The sequence below is a fragment of the Vulpes lagopus genome, chromosome 1 (genome assembly GCF_018345385.1).
Source record: "Vulpes lagopus strain Blue_001 chromosome 1, ASM1834538v1, whole genome shotgun sequence".
NCBI lineage: Eukaryota > Metazoa > Chordata > Mammalia > Carnivora > Canidae > Vulpes > Vulpes lagopus.
This window is the reverse complement of record NC_054824.1, coordinates 176,541,272-176,558,844: the sequence shown is the minus strand read 5'-3', so window position 1 is coordinate 176,558,844 and position 17,573 is coordinate 176,541,272. Positions and strand designations below refer to the sequence as shown.

Sequence of the window (17,573 nt, the reverse complement as noted above, 5' to 3'; positions counted from 1 at the left end):
CCCAGTGTCGAGCTGTGATTTCTTAAGCCCTAGCTCCGTCTAGTGGTTCTTTGTTCTATTACAAATGAGATAACAAATGGTGGTTGACAAGAACTTATCTGAAATGTATGTGGTGCTGAGCTGGCTCGGTGGCGTCTGCCCACTTCATTTGAATAAGTTCATTTGAATAAGACTCTTAAGGTTATGTTATCTACTGCACAAACATGCCCACAGGGAGATTTTTCATGACAATATTAAAAACCCATCAAGCAACCTCATAATCCTGCTTGTGCAAGGAAGATAAAGAAGAGAATGGGGGAAAACTGAGTTCATAAAACTTCTCGGATTTTAATGAGCTTTCATGTTCTGTGGCTCAGATAAAAAGGAAACAGATGATATTCATTTGAGGTGAGCGATGCTAAAGCCTTTTACCTGATAAGAAAAAAGAACCAGGAGATCTCTTCTATTTTAATTTTAAATGTACTACCACAGTGATTCTCACCGTGCACAATATTGTATGTGTGTGGAAGGGGGGCACCATTTTGAAAACTGCAGAGTTTAGTCACACACTTGAAGAGATTAAAGGACCTAAAAGAACACTAAAAAGTCAGCAATCTTTAACCACCATCACTACTCAGTGTGACTGTGTATCACAGGGAGTCCATGAAAGCGTGTCTCAAAGAGGAAGCAAACATTCTCATGCCCAACCCTCAACACTATCTGACTGTGGGAAGAGACTCTACTCTTCTACTCTGTCCACATTCTCCTTGAATAATTTACAGGCCAAGGTTGCACGTGTTCAGTAAATATACCGGCTTTTGGGGGCTGGTCTCACAATACACTATGCTTCTTACCTCTTTCTTGACACCGTCTGTTCCCGACTCTACATTCAGTTCCAGGATCTGCTCAGCTTAAAATTCTGAGCTCTGTCACTGAAATGTAGGAATCGTAGTTGGAGCAAGCTCTAGTCTTACAAATTTGTCAAAATTTGGTAACACATTTGTAAAGGATTCACAATATACCAATGTGCGCTGGCAAGGCAGTTGAGCGTTCCTGTGTTTTTATATAACAGGAAAAGCCACTTCTTATTTAAAGGGACAATTAAATACCTGTGGCCAGAATTCCAATTAAGCTGCCTCTGTCCCTCCCTGCAGAAAGCAGGCTACCAAGGACTTGTACCAAGAAGGATACAGAGTCTAAAATAAAAAGTCTAAGATAAAAAGTCTAAAACTTGTAAACTTTTACTCCGATGTCTCTCCTCTACCCTTCTCAGCAGTCCTCCTCCTGTACTTTCCAATGTTTTTGTTTACCCCTCAATTATGAGTTCATATCTGTATTCACACAATGGATGGAGAGCTCCGTGAAACAACGATGGACTTTGCCAATCTTTGGTCTAACGAATGTAATTGAGCTGGGTGTAATTAGTGAGTTCACAAAGGGACTGATAGTGATGGGAGTATACCAGGACAGATAGACTGGCTGGGAAGAGTCCAGGAGATAACAGAAAAAAATCTTTATGCCCAACAACAACAACAACAAACCTATCAAATACAAAGGAAAACAATGCCACACGTGGCAGTGGGGGGGGTGGCATCATGCAAAGACAGAAATTACTTTTTTTCCTTTTATTAAGACCATCAGGTATAGGTGACACATTTCAGAAAGCCAAGAACCCCTCAAACATGGGAGAGTCACCTATGAGTCCTAGAAAGCCTGGGAGACAGAATGGCCGAACAGGGACGCCTCATGGTTACCAAACCATTAGCACCAGTAGGAGAATTTGAACGTGGAGGTAACTTACCTGCTCTGCCATCAAGAGTGAAATATCTAAAACGGGGAATTTGCAGCAGAAGACATTTCAGCTCCTATAACCCAGTGACCTAGTGTATTATTTGTTATATTTAATTTCTGTTAGTAAAAATTATTTTCTAATAAACTTAGAGGAAGAGAGTTGTGAGGGCCATATCCACTGGAAGGACCTGTTCTTTATTATAGATACCTCCCCACCCCGCCCCAACTCCCCACCCCCACCCCCTCCACCCCAGATCTGTTGGGAGAAGGGAGAAAATCTGCCGCAATTAGAATCTATGCGACTGGGGGGTGGGAAGCATGCACAGATGTGGGTGTTGCATTCAACTGTGGTTAACTCAACAGGCATTTATAAATGTTTGTAGAATTGGGTTATGTCCTTCTAAATGCCCAAAGTTAATATCCTTCTTTCTCATTTCCTCTTACATTCAGAGAACAGGATCTGTTACTGCACTCCCTCTCGTGGAAAATAATTAAAAGCCATTTACAACAGTCTCATTTTATCATAACAAACATTTGCTCAGAGACTAGCATATACCAGACACTGGGATAGATTCTAAGGATAGAAAGATGCAGATGATTGGTACTTGCCCTCGAGAAGCTCAATAAATGCTCTGTGAGTGCTTTGCTTCTTTATAATTTCTCTCCTTTCAGCTACTTTACTCTCTCAGATGTACATTCTAAATCTCGCTTTGTCAATAAATTACAACTCAGCTTGATCTCAACCCTGAAGATTTTTCCATCTCCTCTTAACTGAGACTTGGCTTTCTTCTAAGGTCTCAAAATTCCACAGATCCCCCTCCTTTGGAGGATATTCATCTGCTATGGCCTCTGTACCTAAAAGCCAGAGGCTGTGGTGAGAATCATCTAATTCTTCACTACCATATCCAAACCACTACTCTTCTACATTCAGGTAAACTTTCTCCTTTGAAGACCACGATCAAGAGAAATAACACTCTTCTTCATATCTTAAAATAGATTTAGGAATATTTTTATTCCATTTTGAAAAAGTCGAGATGTTGTGGGACATTGCAAAGAAATACTGAGAGGCCAGGGAGATACACACAGGTTAAAACCCAAAAGACACATCTGGGTAGAGCCAGAGATTGGAAATCACCAATTTATAGCCTTCAGAGGAGGCTGAGAAGGAACAGTTTGGAAGCAGGGACAACTGCGAGAAGCAGTTTTATAGAAGCCCAGAGGGAGAAAGTCTTGAAGTAGGAGAAATGAAGACACCATCATAATAGCATTATGCTGTGAACACTGGAAAATGTCCACTGAATCTAGTGATTCATTGGTGATTTGAGACCTTGGTAGATACATTTTCAATAGAGTACTGGGGAAGAAGCCAAATTACAATGGGTTTAAAGAGTAAGGAGAAACTTACAATCAAGATGGCAGACTGAGCTAAGGAGTAATGAGTACTGCCTTTCCACACAAAACATAGAAATGACAGGGGAAAAAATGTTTTTAAACATAATTAATAGATTGCCAAGCTCAAGAGCAAAATGGGGGAAATTTCAGATGTCAAAAATAGGGAGGAAACCACTAACATTAGTGGGAATCTAACGGGCGGGGGAGGCTTATAACCTGAAAGGAAACACACCCTACAGGCTGGAGTTTTAGTATTTGTGTGATGGTATAAGCCAAGAACACGGGCTCCTTTCATAGTGGGGAAACTGGCACTGGAGTTTTGGTGAAGTCAAGAGCTTGGAAAATTAGGACCTACCAGCCCTATTTCTCAGCTTGCCCAGAATATGGGTAGAAACAGTTGACCTTCAGAAATCAGAACCTCTAGACAAAGCATTCCACATATTTGAGGTAGAATTTTCCCAGATGCCCTCACAGTGTATCAACTCTGTGCCAAGAAATTTATATAGAAATCTCACATAACCCTGTCAGAATCCAGTAAGAAACTACCCACATAGAAAAAAAACTTATACCAACCAACCAGTACACCTTAAGGTCCAACTGATAAAAATTCCCCCCAACAGTGAACATACAGCCATAATTATGAATTACTCCAAATTGAGTTTTCTAAAATTAAATACTCAAACTGAAAAGGCAGCATAAAGGGAAACAAACAAATCCAGACATATTGCAGTGAAACCTCAGAACATAAAAGGAAAAGGTAATCTTAAAAACTATCATAGGAAAGGATAGATTAGCTACAAAGAGATGAAAATGAAACTGCCATTGGGATCTCAACATGAATAAGAGAGAAACAATGGAATACATGATGAATTCCTATATATGCCCAATGGAATGGCTAAAATTAAAAAGATGGATAATATCATATGTTGGCAAGGATGTAGAGCCTCCAGAACTCTCATACGTTGTGGAAATGTGAAATAATAAAAGCCACTTGGGAAAATAGGCTGGCAGTTTCTTTTTTGTTGTTGTTATCATGCTATATTATCTTTAATTAAAGATTTCCAGGGATCCCTGGGTGGCGCAGCGGTTTGGCGCCTGCCTTTGGCCCAGGGCGTGATCCTGGAGACCCGGGATCGAATCCCACGTCGGGCTCCCGGTGCATGGAGCCTGCTTCTCCCTCTGCCTGTGTCTCTGCCTCTCTCTCTCTCTCTCTCTGTGTGTGACTATCATAAATAAATAAAAATTAAAAAAAAAATAAATAAAGACTTCCAAACACATCACCTAAAGACTATTTTACCCACTGCTCTGTTTGGCCACCAGTCTCTCATCTCTCTCTTCAGCAATGGTGAGGTGGATACCCTTTCCACAGGGAAGAGAAATCCATGGTTTGTAGCCTTTGCCAATACCAGAGAGAGAGCCAGGTGGCAAAGGTCATTGTTGTCATTGGCATCTTTCATATGAACTACATCAAAAGAACAAGGCTGTCTCTCTCAATTGGTGATCGCACCAATTCTTCCCAGGTAAGCACCTCTGGTCACCATGCACAGATTACCGGTGTCAAACTTGATGAAGTCAGTAATCTTTCCAGTTTCCAAATCAATCTGAATGGTGTCATTCACTTTAATGAGGGGCTCAGGATAGCAGACAGTGTGAGCATCATGGGTCACCATATGGGGAATTTCTTTTGTTCCCACAAAGATCTTTCTCACTTTGCACAATTTATACTTAACTTCCTCAGGTGTAATCTGATGAGGAGCAAAGCAACCGTTGGTATCATAGATCAGTTGGAAATTCTCCCCAGTCTTGTCAATGCTGATGACATCCATAAAACCAGCAGGGTAGGTTATATCAGTTCAGACTTTGCCATCAATCTTAATAAAATGGTGCATACAGATCTTTACTTCACCTCCTGTTAGGACATACTTAAGTCTGTTCCTCAGAAAAAGATGAGAGGGAGACATTCTCTCAGCTTAGGGAGTTTAGTAGATGAATGAGGGCAAACACACTGGCCAGTTTATCCAGCTTCCAATGCTTCGAATCAGCTACATGCTTCAGATGCTTCTTGGGATCATGAGCCATGGCTGCTCTAGGCACAAAAAGAGGACTGCCTAGCTTGACAGTTTCTTATCAAACTAAACATTCACCTCCCCTACAACCCAGAAATTCCACATACGTCCATGAAAAGATTTGTTCACATCAGCTTCATTCATAATAGTTAAAACCTAAAAATACCCCATGTCCATCACTGCCAGAATAAGTCCACTCAAACAATAGAATACTACTCAAAAATAAAAACAAACTTCAGATAAATGGATGAGTCTCAAAAACACTATGCTGAATGAAAAAGCTTTAGACAAAAAAAGAACATGGTGTATGATTTCATTCATACAAAATTCTAGAATAAGCAGATGAAATTATGGTGAAAAAAAAAAATCAGAATAGTGTTTGCCTCTCAAGGGGGATTCTAGGGATTACCTGGGAAGGGACATGATGGAACTTCCTGGCGTATGGCACCATCCTACATCTTAATGAGAGTATAGGATATACAGGTACATGTATTTGTCACAATTCATAAAATGATACATTTGAGTTTCATGCATCATGTATATTTTATTTCAAAAAAGAAAATCTAAACACATATTGAACCATAGCTAATCATACTCAGTCTTAAGTGTTTAAGGGTGAAGTATATGGATGTCTACAACTTATTTTGAAATGCATCAAAAAGAAAGATGGAGAAATAGATAAATGAATGTAGGATAAAACAAATACAGCACAATGTTAATAACTATAAAATCTAGGTGGTTAGGATATAGGTGTTCACTGTAAAGGTCTTTCAAATGCTCTATATATTTGAATTATTTTCATATACATCTGAACTATTAATTTGAAGAGGAGTATAAAAATGGCATTTTCAGATACAGAAAGGATAAAACTGACAGACAGTTGCTGAAATGATTAAGAATGTACTACAGCAGAAAACAAAATGTGCTGAAAAGAGAGTACAAGATACAATGGTAAACAGAGAAACTTGTAAAAACTGTTAGTTAACCTCAATAAATACTGGCTCCTAAAAATAATGAGGCCAATAACAGATAGATTGGAAGAATGTTAACAATATAGTGACACTGAAATACCTGACAACAGTGAAATGAATATTGGAAATTGAACTATTCTAAAGTCCTTATTTTAACATAGCAAGGATCTGTGAAATTTTAGAGTCTGTTAGAAAAACAAGCAAAGGGAAAATTGGACATCCACATGCAGAAGAATGAAACTAGACCACTCTCTTACACCATACACAAAGATAAACTCAAAATGGATGAAAGATCTTAATGTGAGACAAGATTCCATCAAAATCCTAGAGAAGAACACAGGCAACACCCTTTTTGAACTTGGCTACAGTAACTTCTTGCAAGATACATCCATGAAAGCAAGAGAAACAAAAGCAAAAATGAACTATTGGGACTTCATCAAGATAAGAAGCTTTTGCACAGCAAAAGAAACAGTCAACAAAACTAAAAGACAACATACAGAATGGGAGAAGATATTTGCAAATGACGTATCAGATAAAGGGCTAGTTTCCAAGATCTATAAAGAACTTCTTAAACTCAACACCAAAGAAACAAACAATCCAATCATGAAATGGGCAAAAGACATGAAGAGAAATCTCACAGAGGAAGACATGGACATGGCCAACATGCACATGAGAAAATGCTCTGCATCACTTGCCATCAGGGAAATACAAATCAAAACCACAATGAGATCCCACCTCACACCAGTGAGAATCGGGAAAATGAACAAGACAAGAAGGAAATATCAAATGTTGGAGAGGATGTGGAGAAAGGGGAACCCTCTTGCACTTCTGGTGGGAATGTGAACTGGTGCAGCCCCTCTGGAAAACTGTGTGGAGGTTCCTCAAAGAGTCAAAAATAGACCTGCCCTACAACCCAGCAATTGCACTGCTGGGGATTTACCCCAAAGATACAGATGCAGTGAAACGCCGGGACACCTGCACCCCGATGTTTATAGCAGCAATGTCCACAATAGCCGAACTGTGGAAGGAGCCTCGTGTCCATCGAAAGATGAATGGATAAAGAAGATGTGGTCTATGTATACAATGGAATATTCCTCAGCCATTAGAAACGACAAATACCCACCATTTGCTTCAACGTGGATGGAACTGGAGGGTATTATGCTGAGTGAAATAAGTCAATCGGAGAAGGACAAACATTATATGGTCTCATTCATTTGGGGAATATAAAAAATAGTGAAAGGGAATAAAGGGGAAAGGAGAAAAATGAGTGGGAAATATCAGAAAGGAAGACAGAACATGAGAGACTCCTAACTCTGGGAAACGAACTAGGGGTGGTGGAAGGGGAGGTGGGCGGGGGGTGGGGTGACTGGGTGACGGGCACTGAGGGGGGCACTTGATGGGATGAGCACTGGGTGTCATTCTATATGTTCGCAAATTGAACACCAATAAAAAATAAATTTAAAAAAAAAAGAAAAGAAAAACCAGCAAAGGGAAATGGGAATGGGGATAAAGAAAATACAATCAAACTAAAATATGCCACGAAAAGAGGGGGGGGGAAAGATGTAAAGAATGAATATGGTGGGACATCTGGGTAGCTCAGTGGTTGAGCAACTGCCTTTCGCTCAGGGCATGATCCTCACAGGGGTCCTGGGATTGAGTCCCACATCGGGGTCCCCAGAGGGATTCTGCTTCTCCCTCTGCCTGTCTCTCCCTCTTTCTCTATGTCTCTCGTGAATAAATAAATAAAATCTTTTTTAAAAAAAAGAATAAATACAGTAGACATGAAAAATATATTACCCAAAAATATCAGTAATCACAATAAATGCAAATGGATTAAATTTGCTTATTAAACTTTTAAATCAGATAAAAACAAAACAATATCCCTCTTTTGGTGGTTTAAAAGAATCTCACTTGGAGCACAATTACACAGAAAAGTTTAATACAGAGAGAAATGGAAATGGATATAGTAGGACTTTGGATTTGGGCAATATTTCAAATTAGAAATTTTTAAACCCTTCTACATATATCAAAAAATATTGAATAAAACAAATAAATGATTATATATATATATATATATATATATCTTTTTAAGTGAGTAGCTATCAAGTGAAATGTAAATAAATGCTCAGGGACTAAAAGCAAAGACAGAACTAAAAACCAAGCAATGAGCACAATGATTTTACACTGTGGTCACCCAAGCAAAGTGGGGGTGGGAGGGTGGAAAACCAGACCAAGGCCAAGTCAATTTTATTCTGTGGACAGTCTGAAGGAGCAAAAGTTTAAACAGGTGCATGAATTGCTCTACCTTCTGGGGATACAGTAGTGAAGAAACAATAAATATCCCTTAAGGAGCTAAATTCTGATTAGGTAAGATTAGCAAAAAAAATAATACATACTTTATTTTGCATGTTAAAACATAGATTTTTTTTTTTACTCACTTTTATTTCCTTGTGGAGCTAAAGAAAAATGATTTAGAGCAGGTATAATCATTATAGGAAATATATGAACTGTCAGTATTACTTTCCAGCAGGGGACCTTGGAGAAGGGTGCTGTTAAGTTAAAGAGATATTTCTGTTGTTTTCAGCCTTCTCAAAAGATTCTTTGGCATTTTATTTCCATTTGATTTCTCCAGTTCAGCACTGGTATTGGAACCTACAAAATGTTACTCTAATCCCATTCTAACATGACTTTTATGAAAAAGATCTTATTTTTCCTTTAAACAAAAGACCGTAGCATCTAATTAGTACTTTGATAATCCTGCTTAGTTACTCACTGCTGCATAACAAATTACCTCACAATTTAGTAGCATAAAGCAGCTAATATTTATTATCTCACCATTTACTTGGGTCAGCAATCTAGGGAGCTTAGCTGGGTGTCTTACAAGGTTTCTCATGAGACTGCAATCAAGCTGTTATCTAGGACTGCAGTTTAATATGGAAATTCAACTGGCAGAGGATCTGCTTCTAAGCCCCCCTCTCATGGTTTTGGGCAAGATTTAATTCCACAGGCTGTTGGCCAGAAGCATCCTGCTGTCTTTGCCATGTGGGCAAAGACCCTCGGAGTGAGGAAGTGAGAGAGCACAAGAGTGGATGCTCAAGGTGGAAACCATAGTCTCTTTGTGACCTGATTTCAGAAGTGTCATCCCATCCCCATCACTTCTACCATATTCTGTTTATTCCAAATTAACCCCACATTCAAAGGCAGGGGATTACACAAGAGTATCAGGAGGCAGAGATCTCTGTGAAGTTTCTTAGAGGCTGCTTACCACACTTGCTTTTGACCCTAAACTTCTCTTTCCAGTTTGATTATTCAACCATTGTCCACCACAGACATTCTTCTGTATCTTTGGGACATTCAGGTCACTGAACTTCCTACTAGTGTATACTACCACCACCACCACCACCATGATGTTTACTTCCCATGTTATTCAGTTTAGGTTACAGTCTATCAGTTTAGTTAAGTCTCTCACCAACATCTTAAACTCCCTTACCCCTCTACCCTCTATCTTTTCATAAACCCAACCCTGGGTAAATACACTATCTGTTCCCTCTGTGCCTGTATCTTGGCAGGTAAACCATGTAGGAGGAAATTGTGAGATAGGCCAGATCGGCATTGCTATTTATACCTTCACGATTTCCTACCCTACCAGAGCCCTCAATGCTACCTGGAAGTCATAGTATACCACTCAAGTCAGCTCGCTTGCTATGCTTTACCTTTTTTTTTTTAAGATTTTATTTATTTATGAGAGACACAGAGAGAGAGAGAGAGGCAGAGAGAGCAGCAGGCTCCACGCAGGGAGCCCGACATGGGACTCGATCCCAGGTCTCCAGGATCACGCCCTGGGCTGAAGGCAGGTGCTAAACCGCTGAGCCACCCAGGGATCCCCTATGCTTTACCATTTAAAACATTTTTCCTTCAGCCAGCACACTCTCACTCTCCCAATTTCAATTTTATGCCCCACTTCCCAAAATGCAAAGTCAATTATGGGAGTTCTTTTTACTTTTTACCACAAAGACTTGTTTACTATTGCTACCATTCTCTCATCTATTCCACCTTTTGAAATAGTAGTGTGCTCTGAATATCCCTGGCCTCCTTCTCAGAAGCTTACCATTATTAATTGTACCTTTGCTATCCTATATCTTCATCATCTTCTCTTTATGAAATCCTTCACATTGAATTTTTTTAAATTCCTGATTCCACTTCCTACTCTATCAACTGCTATCCTATATTTCTCCCCTTTTTCACTGCTGATCTTTAAAGAATTGCCTAAACTAATTATTTTCATTTCCTCAAGTCCTATTCTCTCCTCAGTCCAATCCATCTCTTTCCCCTCCCAACACTCTGCTGCAATGATATTCACTAAGGTCATTGGTGACCTCCAATGAATATTTTCTACATTTTTTTTAAATATTTAGAGCCAATGAATATTTTTCACTCTTCACAATACTGGACCTCTTGGTGGCATTTGAAATGTACTTTCCTTTGGCTTCTGTGATGTCACATTTCTAATTTTCCTCTTCTGTTTCTATAGTGGCATGATTTATATTTATGTTATCCTGGAATCTTTTAAACACATTTACATATTGTGTTCACTTTCTTCATGATGAGTCCAACTCCCAAGGCAAAGATCGAGGCCTGCCTTGTTAGCCTCCCTTGCAATCAAGTGTAAGCATGTGATATTAAGTCCTACTACTTACTGCAACCACATGAGACTTAGAGTTGGAAGAAAATGATAGAAGAAAAGAAACAAGTCAAACTAAAATTGCTTCCAAAGGTTATTGTGAAGATTAAAATTTGGTAATATGCATTCAGTAATTAAAACAGCGCCTGGGGATGGCTGGGTGGCTCAGCAGTTGAGCACCTGCCTTCAGCTCAGGTCGTGATCCCGGGGTCCTGGAATCGAGTCCTGCATGAGGCTCCCTGCAGGGAGCTTACATCTCCCTCTGCCTGTGTCTCTGCCTCTCTCTCTCTGTCTCTCGTGAATAAATAAATAAAATCTTTTTAAAATTAAAGTTAATTAATTAATTAAAACAGGATCTGGCACAGTGCAAGCACTATGTAAGTGTTAAGTTTTATTATTCTTAAAGGAACACTGGCAGGTTTTGGCAATCTTTTGGCGTACAGTTATCATGTCCTTAGTTATCATAAAAAACAGAGTTGGGCATCATTACTCTATTGTATAGTTTCAAATAACCCAAAAAATTTCATTTATTTATTTATTTACTTACTTATTTTAAGTAGGCTCTGCACCCATCATGGAGCCCAATGCAGGGCTTGAATTCAAGACCCTGAAATCAAGACCTGAACTGAGGTCAAAAGTCAGTTAACTGACTGAGCCACCCAGGCACCCCCTCCAAAAAACAAAAAACAAAAAAACAACTATTTTAAGAGTCCTATTATCACTATCAACCAATGATTTTCATCAAACATAAGACACACTAAGCCATCTGAGGACCTGCTACCTTGGCCATATTGCTGGTGAAAATCACAGATAGATCAACTGATAAAGAAGCAGACCAAGATGTTTAGCATGAATTATAGGAAGTTGGAAGCTTCAGTGTGATTTCAGTCATGGTATCAAATGCCAAACCAATATTTCTGGGTATGGCCAGCTGCAAAAGGACATGGCCAACCTTCACACGTGGAATTTAGTCCCTCAGAAATTAAAAGAGAAAGGGGTGGGAATGAGGGAGACACTTTGGACTAGAGGGCAGAAATTAACTCAATTAACCCGAGACAAGGACTCCCGTCCTTCACATCACCCTAAACCCACCAAGGCTGGGGATTAGCTATAACTATAAATTGTATAAAATAGGAAGAGGCCTTTTTTAATGATTGTTGCTTTACAAAGCTAAATAATATAGAACAATAAATACATAATTTTATATAATCTACATGTCTGTAAAATGTCATATATTATCTGCTTCACTTAGTTGTGATGAGGAATAAACAAATTAATAATGTAAAGCAATGAGAAAAATGTCTGGCACACCATTGTTTGCTTGTTTGTTTTGGCTATACATTATGCCCTGCCATTCCCTTTTACTGTTTAAAACTGGTTGATGCAACTAAACTGTCTGTAGCTCAGGAGCTTGTGACAGGAGAGACACTGCACACGAAGAAAAGGAAGAAAAACCGTGAATTCTAGGAATTTATCTTTGAAGCTAAAATCCGCCTCCCCACTAACTTTCCAAGAAACTATCAAAGGTCTCTCTTTTTTCTTTTTAAATCACCCCCATCTGAGCTGGTGGTGTATTTATTTCTCCTATATTTTATTTTGTGTTTTTTTTTAGTTTCAGGGTAAAATTTAGTGATTCGTTAGTTGCATATAACACCCCCAGTGCTCATTACATCAAGCGCCTTCCTCAATGCCCATCACCCAATTATCCCTTCCCCCTACCCATCTCCCCTCCAGCAACCCTCAGTTTCCTAGAGTTCAGTGTCTCTCATCGATTGCTTCCCTCCCAATTTGCATCTTTTATTTTTCTTTCCCTTCCCCTATGTTCATCTGTTTTCTTTCTTAAATTCCAAATATGAGTGAAATCATGTGGAATTTGTCTCTCTCTGATTGACTTATTTCGCTGAGCACAATACTTCTAGTTCCATCCATGTCATTGCAAATGGCAAGATTTCGTTCTTTTTGATGGCTGGATATAAATATATCTCACATCTTCTTTATCCATTCATCTCTTGATGGACATCTGGGCTCTTTCCATAATTAAGCTATTATGGATATTTCTGCTATAAACATTGGGGTGCATTTGCCATCTTTGAATCACTATATTTATAGCCTTTGGATAAATACCTAGTAGTGCAATTGTTGGGTTGTAGGATAACTCTCTTTTTTAACTTTTTGAGAAATCTCCATATTGTTTTCCAGAGTGGCTGCACCAGTTTGCATTCCCACCAACAGTGTAAGAGAGTTCCTCTTTCCCTGCATCCTCACAAACATATGTTATTTCCTGAGTTGTTAATTTTAGTCATTCTGACAGATGTGAGGTGGCATCTCATTGTGGTTTTGATTTGTATTTTCCTGATGCCAAGTGATGTTGAGCATTTTTTCATGTGTCTGTTGGCCATTTGTGTATGTTTCCTTTGAGAAAAATGTCTGATTGGAAAAACAAATATCATTAAAATGTCTATGCTAGCCAAAGCAATCTACACATTCAATGCAATCCATTTCAAAATACATCAGCATTTTTCATAGAACTGGAACAATCAATCCTAAAATTTGTGTAAACTGAGAAGACCCCAAATAGCTAAAGAAATGTTGAAAAAGAAAACCAAAACCAGAGGCACCACAATACAAAGTTGCAATCATCAAGACAGTATGGTACGGGCACAAAAATAGACACATAAATCAATGAAACAGAATAGAGAACCCAGAAATGGACCCTCATCTCTGTGGTTAACTAATCTTCAACAAATCAGGAAAGAATATCCAATGAAATAGACAGTTTCTTTAAAAAATGGTGTTGGGAAAATGGGACAGCCACATGCAAATGAATGAAACTGGACTATTTCCTCACACCATACACAAAATTAACTCAAAATGGATGAAAAACCCAAGGATGAGACAGAAATGCATCAAAATCCTACAGAAGAACACAGGCAGGAACCTCTGACCTCAACCGCAGGGACATCTTGCTAGACCATCTCCAAAGGCAAGAGAAACAAAAGCATAAATGGAACTATTAAGACTTCATCAAGATAATAAGCTTTTGCACAGCAAAGGAAATAGTCAACAAAACTAAAAGGCAACCTACGGAATGGGAGAAGTTACTTGCAAATGACATGTCAGAGAAAGGGCTAGTATCCAAAATCTATAAAGAATTTATCAAGCTCAAAACCTAAAAAACAAACAAAAAAAATCCAGTCAAGAAATGGGCAGAAGACATGAACAGACATTTCTCCAAAGAAGACATATAAATAGCAGAGGTCTCTTACGAGAAGTGGTGGGCAGAGGCCTTGAGGGTGCTGGTTGCCTGCCTGATCTCACAGTTAAGGGGGGGCCTCGCCTACCACAGCCTGACTTTCTACCCACTACAAGGCCTACTGCAGCCAGAGTCTTCTTCTCCAACCCAAGCCAGGGATCCTCAATCCTCACAGCTTTGTGAGCAGCAGTTTTTATAGCCTCAACCACACAAATGACTGTCCAACTGCACCCAGAGTATCCAGGAAAACAGTGTAAGATTTTCCTCTCTGTGCTTAATTAACATTGAGCAAAATTCAGAATTGAAAATCCAGTGGAATAATAACTCCTATTTGTGCTTTTAAGTCACTGGGGAATCATTGTGATACTGTTTGGATAGCTTAGGTTTGTTTACATTATACATGATCTCTTTATCACAAGATTTCACTCTTCACCAGCATGGATCCTACTTATCTCCGCTCTTCAAATGCCACTTTGTTTACTCATTGACCATCCTGTTTGAAAAATACTGTCTCAGCATCAACAGGCCCCTCCTGAGGCCACCTAATAAGTCACTTTATAAAGTGTCTTCCAGTAAAAACTATTTAGAATGAATTATCAGGAGCCTTAACACAATTTATCTCTAGGGGTATCTGGGTGGCACCCCTAAATTAGTGTCTGCCTTCAGCTCAGGTCATGATCCCAGGGTTCTGGGATAGAGCTCCTTGCTTGGTGGGGAACCCTCTTCTCCCTCTCTCTCTGCCACTCCCCCCGCTTGTGCTCCCTCTCTCTCTCTCTCTCTCTCTCTCTTTCTCTGTCAAATAAATAAATAAAATCTTTTTTAAAAATACAATTTACCTCTATAAAGTATTGACTATTACAATACAGTTCTTTTTTTTTTTAATTTTTATTTATTTATGATAGTCACACAGAGAGAGAGAGAGAGAGAGAGGCAGAGACACAGGCAGAGGGAGAAGCAGGCTCCATGCACCGGGAGCCCGATGTGGGATTCGATCCCGGGTCTCCAGGATCACGCCCTGGGCCAAAGACAAGCGCCAAACCGCTGCGCCACCCAGGGATCCCCTACAATACAGTTCTAAAAGTACTATTATCTATCATCTGAAGAAGGAAGAAAAGTGAAGAAGAACACAAAGAAACCAGAGCACTACAGCTCCGCAAATAGTTCATTTTTTTTTTCAAATAGTTCATATTTAGAACAGAAATACAGAAATGACAAAGAGTTGTATTAACCTGTGAGCCAAATGCCAGAGACCAACTCCCTCAAAATTCTGAAAACTGTGATAAATGCTGCGGGCAACCAAAACTTATTCCTAGAGCCAGTAAAAGCAGAAGACCACAATTTATAGATTATGTATGCATAAAAATATAACAAATGACAGAAAATATGGAATTCCTCAAGGTCCTTTTTGCTCTTACCTTCTTTGTAAGAATAATAGAATAATACTTGAATTGTGTTCAACCTCCCAACATCATAGAGAAATTGAAGTCTAAGGTATAGGGAAAAAAATGTATTAAGAAACCATACGGCTAGTTCAAGTTAGTTCAAGCCTCCAAATCCAGCTAGATGAAACATCAGAGTAACCAGAAACTTAAGTACACAAATGAATGGTTTCCTGATTCTGTTCAAAAGGAGAAAGAAAAAATTAAAAAAAAAACAACAAAACAACACTATTTAGCAAGCTAATGATGCAAATTCTGCACAGACCATAGATAGGTTATTAAGTACACAGATTGAGAGCATCTAGAAAGGAATGAGTCAACCACTGAGAGCCAGAAATGGGGGGAAAGAGAGGAACAGAAAAGATGGTAGAGGAAGAGGAAGAGAGTACAGAGAAAAATTTGAAAGCCTTGGAAATGCACTAAAAAATTTACTGTATGTTTTTAATGAAAACCAATTATTGTCTACCACATCCTCCAAAGATAACAAGTTCTAGGGGTCTTTGTGCCTTTCAAGGCCTTTGAACTACTTATAACTCTATAATTTGTAGATAATTTAGAACAGTGCAAATTAATTTTGTCCAGAGATGTACAAACGCATTTTTTTTCTGATGGAGCTTCAATTGACCTCCCCATTCCACAACGTGGAATAAACCAGTTTTGCATTTTTGAAGCAAATTCATCTCAGTATTATTGATGGCCTGTATGGCCCATTTATATCTCTGCTCTCTGGGCTGTCCTTTAAATCTGTTGTAGCATCTTATTAGTTCCCACGTTAATTAGTGAGTTAAATAAAATCTTTGATTTATTTTTTTTTATATATTGTACAAGAGACATGACTTTCCCTTTAAAATATATATTCCGGGCAACCCCGGGTGGCTTAGCAGTTTAGCACTGCCTTCGGCCCAGGGCCTGATCCTGGAGACCGGGGATAGAGTCCCATGCTGGGCTCCCTGCAGGGAGCCTGCTTCTCCCTCTGCCTGTGTCTCTGTCTCTCTGTCTCTGTGTGTCTCTCATGAATTAAAAAAAAATCTTTTTTTTTAATAAATACAAAACAAAATAAAATATATATTCCCTTTTTACAGGAGGGTAGAAGGGACTTCAGGCCAAAGATGTTGTAACATCTTTTTAAAACATGGAAATGAGGGGAAACATTGTCTATTGGTAGCAGAAATAGCACGTGTACTAGTGGGGAGATGAGGCTGGAAATGTAAGCAAAAATTAGGTCACTAGAAATGAAAAAATATATTATCTTAACAGTTGGCACCAGAATTTCTCTTACAGAGGTTACTGTAATTTTCTGAGCCAATACTTAGACTGTGGCTTATTGACAGATCAAAGAGTGTGAATGTCAGCAGGCACCATGGTAAATATTTTAGAAAGTGGTTGTGTGGTCTTCCTAAAGCAAAGAAAGAAATATATTTTAGCTTCTAAACAGGGAGGGTAAAAGGAGAATCAGAGTTATGATGTGCAGTTGGAGACCTTGTAGGGTAAAAAGCCAGTAATATTGGAGTATCTAAAAGGCATTTCAAAAAAGAAATATCTAATGTTCAATATGAAGTCATTTGAACTGAAGCAATATACATCTTTCCAAAATTAGCTTTGTGTCAGCTAATTTCAAAGCCAAATTCTATGGGCAAGGGGGCAGTGGGGGTAGTCCTTAAATGCATTTAGAACTTACAAAGAAGCAGAATTACATATCTGAGTTGCTGCAGAAGAACTACCCACTAAAACCTGAGCCCAGAAGTAGGAGTATTCATGCAAAAGATGCAAAGACACAGAAATCTTGGAGAGAAAAGTGAATTTCCTAGGACTGAGGTGATCAAATTAGGACTCAGTGAGTAATAGGTCTACAGTGAACATATGGGTTATATAAACCAAAAACTTGAGTTTCTACTTGTTTTTGGAGATGATAGCCCCCGAGGTGACTGCATGGCAAGATAGCTGTGCTCAGAGGTTAGGGAGTGACATAAAAAAGGCAAGTCAAGTGTTTTCGGGGTTGGG

At 39.0% G+C, this 17,573-nt stretch overlaps 1 pseudogene; it reads right to left on the bottom strand.

Moving 5' to 3' along the window:
- Window positions 1-4,455: 4,455 nt before the first annotated feature.
- LOC121496106 lies at window positions 4,456-5,241 on the bottom strand (annotated as a pseudogene).
- Window positions 5,242-17,573: the final 12,332 nt, after the last annotated feature.